The sequence below is a fragment of the Cupressus sempervirens genome, chromosome 1 (genome assembly GCF_028749045.1).
Source record: "Cupressus sempervirens isolate cs-2001-9-10 chromosome 1, ASM2874904v1, whole genome shotgun sequence".
NCBI classification, from domain to species: domain Eukaryota; kingdom Viridiplantae; phylum Streptophyta; class Pinopsida; order Cupressales; family Cupressaceae; genus Cupressus; species Cupressus sempervirens.
Window position 1 is genome coordinate 674,975,115 of NC_143118.1, and position 13,987 is coordinate 674,989,101.

The following is a 13,987-nucleotide window of genomic DNA, read 5'->3' on the forward strand; positions in this document are numbered from 1 at the left end:
ATTTCACACTTCTACTCTTCTCTTCTTGTTATATTACTTTTATTCTATTTATTGAATGTAATATACCAATCCAATTTAAAATCAACAAAGTTGGCTACAATACAAGTTTACAAAAAATATGCAAAGTTGGCCCAACTGCAGGAACTTGGGTTCTAAAGACTAGCTTGGTGAGGTTCTGATACTTAACATCCATAGTTAATGCTTGACATCATCATGCATTTGATAGATGTAGAAGCTTGGTCCATACTGATCACTTCCAAGTAGTTTGAACTCGGTCTACATTGGTGGCTTGGTGAATACTATGAAACTTGGCATATAAACTAAATCATTTGATTCACATAGTATAGCTTGATAAATGCTATCACTACAAGCTTGGCATAAGTTGAATCACTTGGTTAACACTGAGTGTTTCAGTCAAAACTAGATTCACATCACTATAACTATGAACATGGTAAGCACAACACAACTCGGTTTGCACTGAGGAACTCAATAAAAATTGTGAAGCTCAATTTACACTGCTGATCACCATTATGGTAGAAACTACTTGGCATAAACTAAATATTGTTCCTTGGACTCAGTAGCAACTATAGAACTTGGTAGAGGCTTAGTTAACTCTGTTAACTATACAATACACTCGGTAGATACTTATAATCTAAATAAGTGTGTGTCAGTAATAACAAACATGACTATAATGTCAATAATCTTCCCCTTCAAAATTAGTGACCAAAACACTTATCAGTGAAAACTAAATTCAAAGAGTTCAAGAACACCTTTTATTCATCACCTTGTGTCTCCAACTTGGTAGAGTGCTCTATTTTTGAGATTTTTCAAAATTTCTTTTGTAAGGGATGTTTCTATCTATATATATATATATATATATATATATATATATATATATAATGCTCCCCCATACATATTGAAAAGATCATTAATTAGAAAGATTTTTATAAGGGAGATTATTTTGTGTTTCAATCATTATTTTGTCACTGATGTCAAACTTGCTATTTTCTAGTAAGACAATTGCTTATATGTTTCAAGTACTATCACGTAGTTGATTGATGAGGAGGATTTGATCAAAAAGATGTAACAAAAGCATCTAGAGGAAAGGTTGAGTTATGATTATGTAATGAAGTACAAGGATTAGTTAAGATAGTGATGACATGATGTATTGATGATCTACTTAAGGTTACAAAATGGCCAGCTACACTTAGAAATTTTAGAAGAACAAGTTAAATAAAGTTTGTCTGCGAAGCTTGATTGAGTGGATAGTAGGTGCCGAGAAAAGTTAGTACAAGCTGAGCAAAAAGTCAGTTGGAGCCGAGTGAAAGAAAATTCTAGTGGATTATGAGCAAGAAAATAGATGTCAAGTGAATTTTAGTTGATGTCAAGCACTAGTAAAATCTAGTTGATGCCAAGTTATTTTATAGTTGATGTCGAGCAAAGTTGTATGTCCCAAGCATCAAAACATTGATAATGCCGAGCTAATGCATTATGACAAAGATTGAAGATTTTCTAAATATAAGCCAACAAGTTTGTTTTCTTGAAACTTGTGAACCAGAAGGAAGATAAGATTGATGAGCTGGTGGCACAAAATCTTATGTGAACCATTTTGGAAGTGAATTCAAATGGATTCTAAGAAAATTTTCTAGAGAAGACAAGATATGGGTTAGATACATTGTATCCTACCTAATCCATCCAAAACCCTAATTTAGATGATGGATAATGAATGGGAAAATATTCTAATTTCCTTTATATAGGAATGTCTAGTCATGAAGCAAAAAATTTAGAGAGATTGGTGTCATGTGCGAGAACCTAAGAAGGAGAAGGAATTAAGGGTTTTGCTTCATCAAGTGACCCATGAGAACTATTTGAAATGGCATACTAAGCAAGAAGGCTCAACGAGATGAATGCTTGAAGGATGAACAAGCTGTCAGAGCTGTGAAGTGTGAAAGCCAAGTAGAATTGAGGACTGAATAGAGATTTGTGATTTGCAAGTGAAGTTGTAAGTTGTATCAAATGAAAGCTCTACTATTACTCTCTAACAATTGTATTAGTCTAGGGTAAATCCTTTGGAGTAAGGTTGACTTATCAATTATTGGAAAATCTTTTAACAAGGTGGCATTCCAAGTGAATGACCTAAAGTCCTCTAACAAGGCTCACTTTTAATAGGGTGATTGAAATCCCTTAACCAGGTCACATTTAACAATGTGTATTGTAACCTTTAACAGGGTTGGCCTTTCACAGGGCATCACTTCATAAGAGTGAAAAGGAGTGGCATGTGATTGGTGGTTTTTCCCAAATTGGGTTTCCACATTAAATCATTGTGTTAAATGTGTTGTATCTTATGCTTTACATTTCTATAATTTGATTAAATAGTAACCTGCAAGTTTCAAGTATTCATATATTCATTTGGATACATGTATGAATATGCATTTTATATGGGTTCACTAAGTTAAGAAATTTTTTATTTTTACATCTTTACCTTGAATAACTGATTCACCCCCCTCTCAATTATTTTAAAAGATTTCCAACAATTGGTATTAGAGCCATCTTCTTAAGAGGACTAGTTTTGAGGTACTAGAAGAAAAAAGATCAAGATGTCTAAAAGAGAAGTATCCAAGCTCAATAGAGATAACTTTCCTACATGAAATTTTTTGATGAAGCTACAGCTTGGAGGACTTGTAGATCATGCACAATCTTCTAGTATATTGGAACATACAGATCCAACAGGAGCCCTAATTGCTGAAGATATGAAGAAAAATAAAGAACACAATCAGGTGATGTTGGAGATTGTCTTTTCCCTAAGCTATGTCAAATTTGATGATATCAAAGGATGTGACACTACAAAGAAGATGTGGGATGCCTTGACCACCATCTATGGAGGGGACAAAATGTTCAAAGAGCCAAGTCTATGAATCTTAGAGGTAAGTTTGATGACATTAGAATGAAAGAAGGTGAGAATATTGCTCAATATGTTGCTAGGATAAAAGAAGTTGTTAGTGCAATAAAAGGTGTTATTGGTCAAATAGATGATAATACTATGCTAAGTAAAGTCTTGAGGACATTACTACCTATTTACGCTATTAGAGTTTTTGCAATCCAAGAGTTGAGATGTATACTAGGAAATAATCTAACCATTGAAGGTCTGGTAGGTAGACTCACTACTTTTGTGCTATCTAATTTTGACAATTACAAACTAGAGAGTCTTGAATCAACTTTCAAAACTAAATTGTTATTGAAAGATTCTAAGGAAGTAAAGAAGAAGAAGAAGGAAATAAAGATAAAGTATGCATCCAATGATAGTAATATAGATGAGGAAGACATTGAGCAATTGGAAGCACTATTGGAAAGAACATTTCATAGAGGAAAAGGCAAGTTCAAAGGTAAGTTACCCATCATTTGTTTCAATTGCAATGAAGTTGGTCATATTGCCGCAAGATGTACACTAGAAAAAGAACTATAGAGAAGGAAACATGCACAAAAATAGAAGAGAAGATTATGGTAGAGACTAAAAAGACAAATGCAAGAAGTTATGCTATATTTCTAATGAACATGATGATGAAGTGATATATATTGCAATGAAGGACGAATCTAATGAGGATGAGGCAACTGCACTTGTGACTTGTGTGAACAAGAATGATAAATGGATCATTGATAGTGGATTCTCACATCACATGACTAGAGATAAAAGTAAGTTTGTTAACTTAACTTGTTATGATGGAAATAGTGTAAGGTTTGGTAATGATCCACCATGTTTGATAAAAGGAAAAGGGTCTATCAAACTCACATACAAAATTTCATGTTATAATGCTTACTATGTTGAAGGATTGAATTATAACTTTTTAAGTGTGTCACAATTGAATAATTTAAGATACAAAGTTGAATTTGAAAATAAATTCACCAAGATATATGACACAAATGAGAAGCTAATTGGAAAAGGCGATCAAACTAGAAGTAATCTCTTCTATCTAGATATAGAGGATGCTACTTGTCTTATTACAAAATTTAATGATGTATGTACCTAAGTTGAAGAAACCTAATAATATAGTATGCAAACAATATCAGCTAGGCACAATGAAAAAGTTAAGCTTTAAAAGTAAAGCTTATACCTCTAAGGAAATACTATAAATTGTTCACACTGACTTGTGTGGACCTATTGAAATGCAAAGCTACAGAGGAGATAAGTACATAATGCTATTTGTTGATGATTACTCTAGGATGACGACAATCATGTTTCTAAAACAAAAATTAGATGCTTTTTAAATGTTTGAGTGGTACTTGGCAAGAGTTGAAAAAGAAATAAGTAAAAGTCTAAAATGCTTGAGATCAGATAGAGGAGGATAATTCACTTCAAATGAGTCTAAGATGTTCTATAATGATAGAGGAATCAAAAGATAGACATCTGCACCTAGAACCCCTCCACAAAATGGAATTGTTGAAAGAAGAAATAGGTCTATAATGGACTATGCTAGAACACTTATGATGGAGAAAAATGTTAGAGAGAATTTATAAGTAATTCTATATATACCTTGAACTATGTGCAAGTGAAGAAAGGTACTCATTCAACACCATTTGAACTATGGCATGGATATCCCCCTAATGTGAAATACTTTAAGGTATTTGGAAACAAATGTTATATTCTTAAAGATGTTAGGAATGGAAAGTTTGATGAAAAAATTAAAGAAGTTATATTTCCTAGATACTCAACAAGAAACAAAGCCTATAAGTGTTTAAATACTAACCCTAAAAAAATTATGGAAAGTACAAATGTGAATTTTGATGAATTTATAGAAGTACATGAGGATGAACTTATGAAAGAACTAGAAGAATACAAATCATTTGTATACTTCTATGAAGGAATGCCTACCTACTAAAGAAGATGCTACAAATCAAGTTGCAAACCAAAAACAAGTCTCAGTAACTACTGAGTAACAACCTATGAATGTTGAGTTGCATTCAGGAATTGAGCTACATTTAGATGCCGAGTTGAAAAATGAAGAACATGCACATTCTGATTCTAAGATTAGTACACATGCCAAAGATGTTGATATGCTTAACAAAGATGTACTCAATGACACTAAAGCTAAGAGACAAAATGTAGTTACAAGAACTGAGCCAAGAATGTCCAAATATGTCAAAAGACATTATCCTATAGATCAAATCATTGGAAACAAAGATGCAAGGCCAATGAAAAGAAATAAATTGAGAAGTGATTTATCTTTGTTAAGCATGAAGAAGCCCAAAACAATGAAAGATGCATTAGAAGATGATGACTAGTACAAGGCCACAGAAGAAGAGATTCAACAGATAGAGAAGAACAAAATATGGAGTCTAGTTCCTAGACTAGAAAATAAGAATGTGATTGGTACCAAGTGGGTATTCAAAAAAAAACTAGATGAGAATGGTGAAGTGACAAGAAACAAAGCAATTCTATTTTGCAAAGGATATGCATAGGAAGAAGGAATTGAATATGGTGAGACATTTGCCTCTATTGCAAGAATGGAAGGTGTAAGAATTCTACTTTCTTATGCTGCATACAAAGGTTTCAAATTTTATTAGATGGATGTTAAATCTACATTTTTGAATGCATTCTAGAAGAGGAAGTCTACATAGAATAGCTTGGAGGATTTTTTGATGATACTAATAAGAACATGGTATGTAGACTACACAAAGCCCTATGAATTGAAGCAAGCACTAAGAGCATGGTATGAGAGACTTCATACTTATCTTGTGAAGATTGGATTTCAAAGAACTTATGATAGAAACAATTTGTACATGAAGACATAAAAGAAAAAAGGTATAGTATTATCTGAAATATTTGTTGATGATATCATATTTGGAGGACAAGATTGTTTGTGTAAGGAATTTACAAATTAGATGAAGTAAGAATTTGAAATGTCCATGTTTGGAGAGATCAAATTCTTTGTGGGATTACAAGTAGATTAGATGAAGTATGGTATATATATATCACTCAGTCAAAGTACATCAAAGAGATATTGAAGACATTTAGATTAGAGGATTCCAAACTAGTAAGTACACCTATAGTGATAAGACTTAAGCTATCAAAGAATGATGATTCAGTTGAGGTGAATCAAACGTTATATAGATCCATGATTGGAAAATTGCAATATCTAGTACATTGCAGACTTGATATTGCATTGTCTATAGGGATAGTTACAAGATTCTCTAAAAATTCCAAAGAGAATCACTTGATGGTTATGAAGAGAATAATGAGATACTTAAAAGGAACTGAAGAGTTTGGTTTATACTACAAGAAGAATGAAGAGTTTGAATTGAGAGCCTGCACTAATAGTAGTTGGGTTGAAAACATTGATGATAGAAAGAACACTAGTGGAGGAGCATTATTCTTAGGCAAAAGACTAGTCACATGGACTAGTAAGAAGCAGAGTTGTACTTCCCAATCTACTAGTGAAATAGAATATGTTTTTGCTACTATCAACTACACAAACATTGTATGGATCAAACAATTACTTAAGAAAATGAAGGAAGAAATCAAGGAACCAATGATACTTTATTGTGATAATATAAGTGCTATCAATATAACAAAGAATATAGTAATGCACACAAAGATAAAGCACATTGCAATTAAGTATCATTATGTAAGAAAATTGGTTCAAGATAAAGAGGTGAAGATGGAATATGTTAACACAAAGCAGCAAATTGCTGATATCTTCACAAAAGCATTACCTAAGGATGCTTATGAGTATCTAAGAGGTAAACAAGGGGTGATATCCCTATCAAAGGCTTTGTAAGAGATAGAGGGAGTGCCCTGCATCAAACAAGTTGATGTTCATATAATACAAATTGATGTAGTGAATCTTACATTAGGATTTTCCTAAAGTAATTACAGAGATGAAAACTTCAAATCAGTCACAAGCAAGGTGACAAATGGAGAAATTGAAGAACCTACAAAAGCTTATACCTGCATATATTAAAGATGTCAAGTGTTTGGTATATGTCTTTGGCATTGTTGTCAAAGAGGGAGAAATAGAAAAAATTGATCAAAATATTAGAGAGGGAGAAAGCAATTAGAGGAAGGATAAGAACAAAGAGGGAGAAATTGATCAGAGAGTTAGAAGGATCATTATTAGAGGGAGATATTCTACTAATCAATTCAGTATGAAAGAGAGGCATAAGAAGGAATTCAGAGGGAGTTATATTTTGTAACCTAACTAGAAGATGGAAGTTACTGATAGAGGGAGAAACTTCAATACAAGTTTTCTTTTAGGTATTTCTTATTGTTTTAACCTAGTTAGTTTGGTTGAAAAAGATGTTCATCATTTGATTGACTTGGTTGATCAATTTGGTTTGCCATCAATGCTAAAGAGGGAGATTGTTGAAATATGATTGAAAAGATCATTAATTAGAAAGATTGTTATAAGGAAGATTATTATGTGTTTCAATCTTTTTTTTTCATTGATGTCAACCTTGTTATTTGTTGGTAAGACAATTGCTTATATGTTTCATGTACTATCACTTAGTTGATTGATGAGGAGGATTTGATCAACAAGATGTAACAAAAACACCTAAAGTAAAGGTTGAGTTATGATTATGTAATGAAGTAAAAGGATCAATTAAGACAGTGATGACATGATGTATTGATGATCTACTTAAGGTTACAAAATGCCTGGATACACTTAGAAAATTAAGTTAAATAAAGTTTGTCTGTCAAGCTTGATCAAGTGGATAGTAGGTGCCAAGAAAAGTTAGTACAAGCCAAGTAGAAAGTCAGTTGGAGCCGAGTGAAAGAAAATTCTAATGGATGCCAAGAAAGATAGTAGATGCCAAGTGAATTTTAGTTGATGTTAATCACCAATAAAATCTAGTTGATGCCAAGAAGTGAAATATGTGTTGAGCATCAGAAGATTGATAATGTTGAGTTGTTGCATTATGACAAAGATTGAAGATTCACTAAATATAAGCCAATAAGTTTGTTTTCTTCAAATTTTTGAACCAAAAGGAAGATAAGATTAATGAGCTAGTGGCACATAATTTTATGTAAACCATTTTGGAGGAAAATTTAGATGGATTCTAAGAACAGTTTCTAGAGAAGACAAGATATGGAGTAGATACATTGTATCCTACCTAATCCATCCAAAATCCTAATTTAGATGATGGATAATGAGCAGGAAAATATTCTAATTTCCTTTATATAGGAATGTCTAGTCATGAAGAAAAAAAGTTAGAGAGATTGGTGTCATGCGCAAGAACCTAAGGAAGAGAAGGAATTAATATTTTTGCTTCACCAAGCGACCTAGGAGAAGTGTCTGAAATGGCATACTAAGCAAGAAGGCTTAAGGAGATGAATTCTTGAAGGATGAACAAGCTATTAGAGATACAAAGTATGAAAGCCAAGCATAATTGAGGACTAAATAGAGATCTATAATGTGCAAGTGAAGTTGTAAGTTGTATCAGATCAAAGCTCTACTATTACTCTCTAAAAATTGTATTAGTCTAGGGTAAATCCTTTGGAGTAAGGTTGACTTAATAGTCATTGGAAAATTATTTAATAGGGTGGCATTCTAATTGAATGGCCTAAATTCCTCTAACAAGTCTCACTTTTAATAGGGTGATTGAAATCCCTTAACCAGGTCACATTTAACAATATGTATTGTAACCTTTAATAGGGTTGGCCTTTCATAGGGCATCACTTTAGAAGAGTGAAAAGGAGTGGCATGTTACTAGTATTTTTTCCCAAATTGGGTTTCCATGTTAAATCATTGTGTCAAATGTGTTGATGAATGTGTTGTGTCTTATGATTTACATTTTTACAATTTGATTAGATAGTAACCAACAAGTTTCAAGTATTCATATATTCATTTGGATGCATGTATGAATATGCATGTTGTATGGGTTCACTAAGTTAAGAATGTTTTATTTGTACATCTAGACTTTGAATAATTGATTCACCCCTCTCTTAGTTATTCTAAAAGATTTCCAACACTCTATTTTTGAGATTTTAAAAATTTCTTTTGTAAGAGATGCTTCTCTAAGTATATGTACATATGTAATATGATAATGCTCCCCCATACATATATACAATATAATTTACATCTTTTTACATATGATATACACATTTTATCCCCCCATATGTATACTTCCCCTTTAAAATATACATCTTCTCCCCCTTTTTGACATTAATGCAAAAGATGTATGCTATATACTATACAATAATGCCAAAATGTAATAAGAAATCTGAATGTACCTTTAGAATCAACGCCATTGTCTTGTCCCAATTTTCTTGCAACACCTTGCATGTGTGCAATGCAAGTTGAACTTCTACTAAAATTTTTATCATGTGATCTACAATTGAGAAGTTGTTATCATGGATGAGTGTTTTAGCATGTGCAATATGTTCCTATAATGCATCAATGTTTGGGAGAATCATGCCCTGTATGTTTATCAATGTAGCTCTTATTCTAGCTTCTTCTCTTAGCAATTCCACCTACATATCAGTTAAGAATATGATCTTTGTGTAGTGGGAAGAGCTGTAATTTGGGTCAAGTTGCAATTTTGATGCACCTGTCTTTAGATCTTCATCAATCTTTGATAGTTTATCTCTTATTTCCTTGGTGAAAATTGATGTATCACAAATTTTACCAAATAATGAAGTCACATTTTTGCAAGAGTTCTCCAATGAGCCTAGAATAGTAGATAGATCTACTTGATGAATAGCAATATATTGAGCTACTTGTTCCAAAACTTTATTCTCAAACTTCTTCTTTTCTCATGTCCATTCAAATCTTCATTGAATTTTTAGACTACCTCTGCTAACTGAATCAAAATTGGTTGAGAAGTGTCAACCTCTATGTTAAGTGCCTCTACTAGAATATTCTTTGCATCTTTAATTATTTGAAATTCTTTTTCTTTATTCTCTAAGCCTCTACTACTTAGCTTTCTTCTAAAGAAGTTGTCCAAATATTTGCATTTGATTAGGGTTAAGATTGGAGATGTCCCAATTTGGAATAACAAGCCCCTCATCAAGATTAATTTCTTCTTCTTTCTCTTTTCTTTTACTCAAAAATTTTATACTCAACTGAGGCTTGGTCTCAACTATCCTTGCACTTATTATTTCCATGCTAGGAATGGAAATAATGGTAGAGATAGTAGGACTAGCTAAAGAAGTAGATATTGTACTTATTGTTAAAATACCTAGTGTAACCAAAATTTATGTAGAGGGAAGTGCTAACTACTTAGTAGATGAAGTGCTTGTCACTTTTGTCAATGAAGTACTAAGCTGAACAGGTGCAAAAATTAATTCAGTACTTGTACTTACAATGTTTGATTAAATCAATCCTGTAGTAGCTTTCTCCAGGCTTGATGTTTTCAATGCTTCACTCAAAGAATGAGGAAGGCTATGGCCACTCCTACAATTTTCTCTAGGTGGGTCTCCTTAGTGTTATGAACTTTAGGTAAATCTTCCTCAGTAGCTTCCTATTCCTATTCCTATTTCTCATCATCTATATTGTCAAAATGTGTTACTTCTTCATCATCAATATCCTCATATTTTTCATGTTCATCATCATCCTTGTCACTAACATTGATAACAAAATCACTTTTCTTGTGAAGAACATAAATGATCTTCCATGTGTTAGTAGCATTTTTCACTACATTTTTAATGTCATTCATCAATATAAGACAAGTTTTGAATTTCAAGGTAAGCTTTTATTCATTCTTTTTTATAGATACTTTTACCTCCTTGTCATTCAAGCTTGGAATGAGTTCCCTCAAGGTCTACCCATAGATTTCTTTAGCAATTTTAATAGCATTCTCCCATCTTGGCTTGATTTTCTCCGTTAAATCACTCAGAATTTGTTGTGCAAGTTGGTCTAGTAATACTTCCATTTACCCATCTTAGACATTATCATGTCTTGTATTTGCTTCTGCTCCTCTATAGTGCTAGTATCATATTTGAGTGATCTAGATTTTTTTATGCCAGTTCTTGAATCTATTTCTTTTAATTTTTCTTGAAAGGTGGTTGGAGGCCTTTTAAAGATCAAATCTCTTGCTTGAGAACACACCAATAGATGGTTTGGTAGGATTGGTTATAATAACCTTACCTTTCTTCTTTGCTAGCTCTTCTTCCTCTAGCTTCTCTTTATCTTTTGCTTTGTCTTCCTCAATGTCATCTCCTTTGCCTTTAGTCAACAAAAGAGTGGAGTTGGTTTTCGATTTTGTAATTCTCTTCTTCCCTTTGTTGACTATTGGATGGAGTTTTATTTCAAGTTCTATTCTAACCTTTGCTTCATCATAGGTGCAAAAGTATGCATCCTTTGGTTCAAATGGCTCATTTAACAATTCTTCAATAATATCCTTAGTTTCATCAATGTTAACCTCATAACCTAGAGGCTTGACCAACACAATTCTCAATCTAACTACTTGTATATACACTTTATCACTATCATCCATGAAAAAAAAATCATCTTTGTAATCATCAACAAGTTTCATGGGTATCTTGAATCTATTATTCATTTTCATCTTTGAATGCATCAAAGTAAGTGTCCATAATACTCACATAGTTTTCTCCCATTTCAGCTATATATTCATTAATCTGATAAAGAACAGGTACATCCTTCCTCCATACAATTGTACCTATAGATGGGAAAAACTTTTGCACATAGAAAAATAGACAAGATAAGAGTGAATTGAACTTACAAGGATTGTTCTTTGAAACTCTTATACTCTCCATATTCGTGTTGAACTGGTTCAACATCAACTCAACAAAGTCAAGTGACATGTTATTCTTGACCACTTTATATGCGAGATCTACTACTTTTCATGATACACTATTGAGTCTACTTGAGTTGTATATTTTATGAATGATGACATGTATCTTGAACTTTAGTTCCATATCTATAACATAGCTAATCTTCATTCCCCTTCCATCCCACTCGGCAAGTGTTTTCTTTTCAAGCTTGACCTGACTTAGGGTTTTGGTTGTTTTAACTTTTGCCAACATAGGAAGACTAGTGATCCTATGGATCATCTTCTTTGTTATCACAATAGGTTGTTCTAACCATGGATGACCATTATGCACATGGCTAAGGATAGATCTTATCCATTTAATCTAAAAATCCTATGGCATGTGTGGAATGTGAGTTAAACCCTTCACGTTGAGGTGTTGATGCTCTAGTTTTAACACACCATTCATACACAACTTCTCCAAGGTTTCATCCTTTTCCAATGTTCCAATATCTTGAATAGCATAATGAAAATATGAATGAATGTCATTAATTAGTAGTACCTTTGATGGAATTTGTGATTGAGCTCTACTTGGGTCTAGGGTTTCTATGATAGTTGGACTTAGTTTAAAGTCTGGTGCTTTCCATTCTAGACCTCAAACTAACATATTAGATCCTTTCTTTGATTTTCTACTACTGGATGCCATTGTTCTCAATAGGGTTTTCAAATACATGGAAATCTCCAACAATGATTTGCTCATATTGCTCAAATGCTTAGAAATAATTTTGCACAAATAGCTCTAAAAAATTCGTAGTGACAAATGACTTTGATTTCTCCCTTTTTATCAAATTTCTCCTTTCAATCACCATAAATTCCTAGTATGATTGTTCGCTCAAATGATGGATTGTCATCAACTTCACTTGCATTAAGTGCTCGACAGAATCATCCATGACTCGGTATCTATACATCAAATTTTAATAGCTCCTGACCTTGCTCGATAGGGTCTTACAAACTAATCTTATTTGGTAATGATTGACATCTTTTGAATACTCAATGATCCCTTTGCATCTTGAATGTTGATATGGATGTTCCATTCTGCTATCTAGAATTAATCTGGGACATCTTCTTTAGAATCCTTGTCCTAATTCTCGTTGAGAAATAAAATGGAAATGTTGGAGTCACCCAATTCTTGAGTGACATGTTCATCACTATTCAGACTTGTATTTTCAAAAGATTTTGGAATCCATTGCTATCTCATCTAATTTATGATGTTATCAACTTTTTCCTTCTTTTCATCTTTAATTCTTTCAGTATTCATATAGTTCTTTGCAATATGACCAAGTTCTATACAAATGAAACATCTTCTGGTAGTGTTTCTTGTTGTCATGTGATGTTTTACACAATTCATTATGTGTCCAAATTATCCATAGTAATGATATCTACACCAAGTGTTATAGTCCCAACCAAATATATCTTTTACAATCTATTCTACTGGGCTCAATATCTTAGTTGTTCATTCTGAGGATTTGTGCCCATGCTTCTTACATTTGTGACATTTTCCTTCAAATAAAGGTTTTTCTTTGCATTCATTAGCTCTATGACTATTGATTTTAATTGTAACATTTTCCATTGAATCTAGCTTTCCCCTTGCTCCAACATTTGTTTAATATATGACCAATCTTACCACATTGACTGCAAGTAGGTCTTTGATTCTTTTGAGCTCCTTTCTTGGATGGTTCACCTTCTTCTATTTATCCAATTCCTTCTTTTCCTTTTTATCTATAATGGCTTTGCTCATTCAATTGATTCATGTCTACTTGAGATTTCATCATGCTCTCATTGGTTCTCTTTTCAATGTTTAGATCATTCAACAATTTTTCATTCTCTGATTTTAGATTCATGATTTCTTCATTTGCATTGGTGAGCTCATTAATGAGTCTACATGTTGAAGGGATAGATGCTAAATTTTATTTTTCTTTCCTTATATCTCTTCTTTTATCTTATTTTTCTCTTCCGTGACTTCACATAATCTTACTAATTAGATTTCTTTCTCTCTTCTCATCTTTCTTACTTCTTCTTGAAGTGTACTATTCTTTTCTAATAGTTCTTTAATTGCTTCATTGGCTTCATCTGGATTGCTTGCTGAATGGATGTCTTCAATTCTTTCTTCAATATAGAGTTGGCCATTCATATGAATTTCAAGATCTTTTCTTCTTTTTAGAGATTGAGAGAGTTTCTCCTTTGTTTTCTAAAGTTTCCCAATATCCAATTCCAAATCTAGCTT